Source organism: Bison bison, unplaced genomic scaffold (assembly GCF_000754665.1).
Source record: "Bison bison bison isolate TAMUID 2011002044 unplaced genomic scaffold, Bison_UMD1.0 scf7180017864289, whole genome shotgun sequence".
In the NCBI taxonomy this organism is placed as follows: Eukaryota; Metazoa; Chordata; class Mammalia; order Artiodactyla; family Bovidae; genus Bison; species Bison bison.
Genome location: NW_011494861.1, coordinates 11,921,679 through 11,926,387, shown reverse-complemented (window position 1 = coordinate 11,926,387; position 4,709 = coordinate 11,921,679). Strand labels below are relative to the sequence as shown.

General features: G+C 46.4%; 1 pseudogene; it reads right to left on the bottom strand.

Annotated features, from left to right (window-relative positions):
- Positions 1 to 1,623: 1,623 nt before the first annotated feature.
- Positions 1,624 to 2,671, bottom strand: LOC104996109 (annotated as a pseudogene).
- Positions 2,672 to 4,709: the final 2,038 nt, after the last annotated feature.

Here is a 4,709-nt window from a genome sequence, read left to right as displayed (position 1 = left end):
CCTTCCAAAGAAATCCCAGGGCTGATCTCCTTCAGAATGGACTGGTTGGATCTCCTTGCAGTCCAAGGGACTCTCAAGAGTCTTCTCCAACACCACAGTTCAAAAGCATCAATTCTTCGGCGCTCAGCCTTCTTCACAGTCCAACTCTCACATCCATACATGACCACAGGAAAAACCATAGCCTTGACTAGACGAACCTTGTTGGCAAAGTAATGTCTCTGCTTTTGAGTATGCTATCTAGGTTGGTCATAACTTTCCTTCCAAGGAGTAAGTGTCTTTTAATTTCATGGCTGCAGTCACCATCTGTAGTGATTTTGGAGCCCAGAAAAATAAAGTCTGACACTGTTTCCACTAGGTAGGTTTATTCCTAGATATTTTATTCTTTTTGTTGCAGAGGTGAATGGGATTGATTTCTCAATTTCTTTCTGATTTTTCATTATTAGTATATAGGAATGCAAGTGATTTCTGTGTATTGATTTTGTATCCTGTGACTTTGCTAAATTCACTGATTAGCTCTGGTAATTTTCTGATAGTATCTTCAGGATTTTCTAGGTATAGTATCATGTCATCTGCAAACAGTGAGAGAGTTACTTCTTTTCCAATCTGGATTCCTTTTATTTCTTTTTCTTCTCTGAATGCTGTAGCAAGGACTTCCAAACCTATGTTGAATAATAGTGGTGAGAGTGGACACCCTTGTCTTGTTCCTGATCTTAGGGTAATGTTTTCAGGTTTTCCACCATTGAGAATAATATTTTCTATGGGCTTATCATATATGGCCTTTACTATGTTGAGACAGGTTCCTTCTATGCCCATTTTCGGAAGAGTTTTAATAGGTGCTGAACTTTGTCAAAGGCTTTTTCTGCATCTATTGAGATTATTGCATGGTTTTTCTCTTTCAATTTGTTAATATGGTGTATCACATTGATTGATTTGCAAATACTGAAGAATCCTTGCATCCCTGGAATAAACCCAACTTGATCATGGTGTATGAACTTTTTAATGTGTTGTTGAATTCTGTTTGCTAGAATTTTGTTGAGGATTTTTACATCTATGTTCATCAGTGATATTGGCTTGTAGTTTTCTTTTTTAGTGTTGTCTTTGGTTTTGGTATCAGGGTGATGGTGGCCTCATAGAATGGGTTTGGAAGTGCTCCTTCCTCTGTTTATCTTCTATAGTATTCTTAAAAATTAAAGTTTGGCCACCAGGAAAGACTGAACAAAAATTATTCCCCTCCCTCCCAAACAACAAGGAAACAGCTTAATCATCTCTTTCCTGACCCACAGAAACAAGGAAGTAGCTGGAGCTGAAGCCTTAAATATGAAATTTCAGCTCCTAAAACATTGCTTGTTGCTCAAAGGTGAAAATCCACACGTTTTCTTCTCCAATATTTGTCCTAATTGTTAGTTTGTTTCCATACAGCATGCACGCACACATCCCCGGTACTCACTCACACGTGCTCTTACTTTCACGTGAGACACTATTTTTGTGTGTGTGTTTGTTGATTAATTATGAGAATAACAAACTTGGTGTGTGCAGAGTTTCAAAGGTGCTTTGTCCACATCAAAGCCACCTGAGTCCTTTTCTCTGAAAGCCTGAAAAATCAAATTACACAACCAAGGCTCACTACTTTCCCAGATGCTGTTCACAGGCTGCATATTGACGGAGGGCAGAGAAAAAGTCCTCATAACTGATGTTTAGGTAGGAAGGCAAAGAGACAAGCTCCATCACCCTGATATGCTAGTGCAGAAAGCCTAGTGTGCTGTCCTCAGACCAAACTTCAACACTAAATCAGGATCAGGGACATCATTCAAACTAAATGGTCTAACATATCTGCATCCATATCTGTGGATTTCTTTTGCTGCTGAACTACTAACTGGCCAAACTCTTGAGCAGTTCTCACAATATCTGCTTTTCCATCTTCTGGGGACAGCACTTTCGCTGACGAATGGCAATCTTTGTCATGACTTTACAAATTCTGGTGAGTATTTGGAACTATCTAAGTCAGTCCAGATGTTCCTGATGTTGTTTTAAATTTCATCCCTCAACCTGGAATTATTTCTTTTGACAATCCCCTGGTGGTCGTAGACGCTGAGGAAATAGATGCCCACGCCAGACCGCACCGCCAAGCTTGCGATGTCGGAGAAGCTGGGCTCCTGCTCCTCCTCGGTGATCACCAGGCTCAAGTACACAGGCAGCTTCTCCAAGGAACTGCAGTCCTCGCGCTACTGCAACCGCAGGTGGGCCGGCCGGGCCGGTCTCCTGAGCCGAGGCCGGTGGTCAAGGCGGTTCCCGCCGGCAGCCGGGAGCTGGGAACCGAGCGGCGCTAGAACCGTGGCGGAGGCGGCGCGGCAGCGGCTACGCCTGATCCAGTTCTAGGTGCCTAACCGCAAGCGGAGCCCGGAGGTGAGCTTGAGATGAGGTGCAGGCCGACCGGGCGTGCAGCCACCCACAGCAGCAGCTCCTACAGCCCGATCACGCTCTCGTGGCTCCCTGGCGTCCGCCCGCTCCCACACCCGCGGCGAGCCAGCTTCCTATCCAGAGTCGCCCAGTGTTTCCCGCCCCCTGCCCTCAAACCCGTTCTTTACACTTTCCACGCACCCCCAACCTCTTTCTGCTGTCAGTACCTCACCTCGCTCCCCACCCTCAACTCCCCCACCCCAATCTCCGCCATCTCCCTCCATCATCATAGTGATTGAACCGTGCAGACCCGGGTCTGCAGACCTGAGTTTGCACACCGGTTCTGCCACACTAGGGAGTTAATTTGAGTCCCAGTTTCCTTCTTTATACTTAGAACTCCCAGATTCTCTGGGACTTTATTTTTCTTTTGGCCACGCCAGGCGGCATGTGGGATCTTAGTTCCCCGACTAAGGTTAGAACTCCTGCAGATTCCTGCAGCACGGAGTCTTAACCACTGGACCTCAGGGAAGTCCCTCCTTTATAAAGTTACTAACAGGATAATGCTGCCTCTGCCAAACAGCTTTAATGAGCGAAGTATTGGAAAGGGCTTTGTAAGCTGCAAAGCTCCTTCCAGATGTTAGCTATATGGGTAAGATGTCCACCTAGCCCTCTGGATGGATGTCATCTCAAATGATTACTGGCTCTAGTCTTTACTAAACAAGAAAAAAAAGAGATTTGGGGGTATACGTTTTGTAATTCACTTACCTTAATAACATTAGGCAAGAGCTGAATCACAACCCACGATTACAGCCTGGGCAAAAGCTTGCTAGAAACATTCTTCGACATTTTTAGCCAAAAAGTTGTTCGTTCCTCAGTGTTCTCCCTCTTTTGCATCCCACACTGAGCCAGCGACTGAGTACTGACTCAGTCTTAAGGGAGAAGTAGCATGAATTCAGCAACGTTGTATATAGCATCTTCTTATATTCCTACACTGAGCCAGACTTCCTTAGGTAAGAAGAGAAACTGGAACTGGAGATCCTCAAGAGACCTAATCAGGGGACTTTCCCTGGTGGCACAGTGGATAAGAATCCGCCTGTCAATGCAGAGGACACAGGTTGGATCCCTGCTCTGGGAAGATTCCACGTGCTGTGGAGCAACTAAGCCCCTGCGCCACAGCTACCGAGCCCACATACTGTAACTACTGAGGCCCGAGTGCTCTAGGGTCTGTGCTCCACAACAAGAGAAGCACCGCAATGAGAAGCCTGAGCACCACAAGGAAGAGTAGCACCTGCTCGCCTCAACTAGAGAAAGCCTGCAAACAGCAACGAAGACCCAGGGCAGCCAAAAATGAATTTAAAAAGAGAGAGAGACCTAGGCAGAAGTTGCCAGAGATGTCATAAAGGGGATTCAGATATGAGGTGAGAGGCTGGAGCAGATCAGTACTAAGATCTCTTCCAACTGTAAATTTCTATGGAGAAGAGCTCCTGCCCTTTTGAAGCATACAATCTAATCAGGGAGATAGACATGAAGAACATGTAGAGACTTCCCTGTCAGTCCAATGGGCTTCCCTGGTGGCTCAAGTGGTAAGGAATCTGCCTGCAATGCATGAGACCTGGGTTGGATCCCTGAGTCGGGAAGATTCCCCTGGAGAAGGGAATGGCAACCCACTCCAGTATTCTTGCCTGGAGAATCCCATGGACTGAAGAGCCTGTGGCGGGCTACAGTCCATAGGGTCACAAAGAGTCGGACATGACTGAGCAATTAACACTTGCCTTTTCCAGTGGTTAGGATTCTGTGCTTCCACTGCATCAGGCATGTATTCCATTAAAGGTCTGGGAACTAAGATCCCTGCAGGGCCAAAAAGAAAAAAGATGAAGAGACAGTAAGGAAAAAGTCCTGAGCAGGAATGAGCATCGCCTATTTAATTACCATTGCAAGTATGTTAGTTGCTTCAGTTCAGTTCAGTCGCTCAGTCGTGTCCAACTCTCTGCGACCCCATGAATCGCAGTACACCAGGCCTCCCTGTCCATCACCAACTCCCGGAGTTCACTCAGACTCACGTCCATGGAGTCAGTGATGCCATCCAGACATCTCATCCTCTGTCGTCCCCTTCTCCTCCTGCCCCCAATCCCTCCCAGCATCAGAGTCTTTTCCAGTGAGTCAACTCTTCGCGTGAGGTGGCCAAAGTACTGGAGTTTCAGCTTTAGCATCATTCCTTCCAAAGAAATCCCAGGGCTGATCTCCTTTAGGATGGACTGGTTGGATCTCCTTGCAGTCCAAGGGACTCTCAAGAGTCTTCTCCAACACCACAG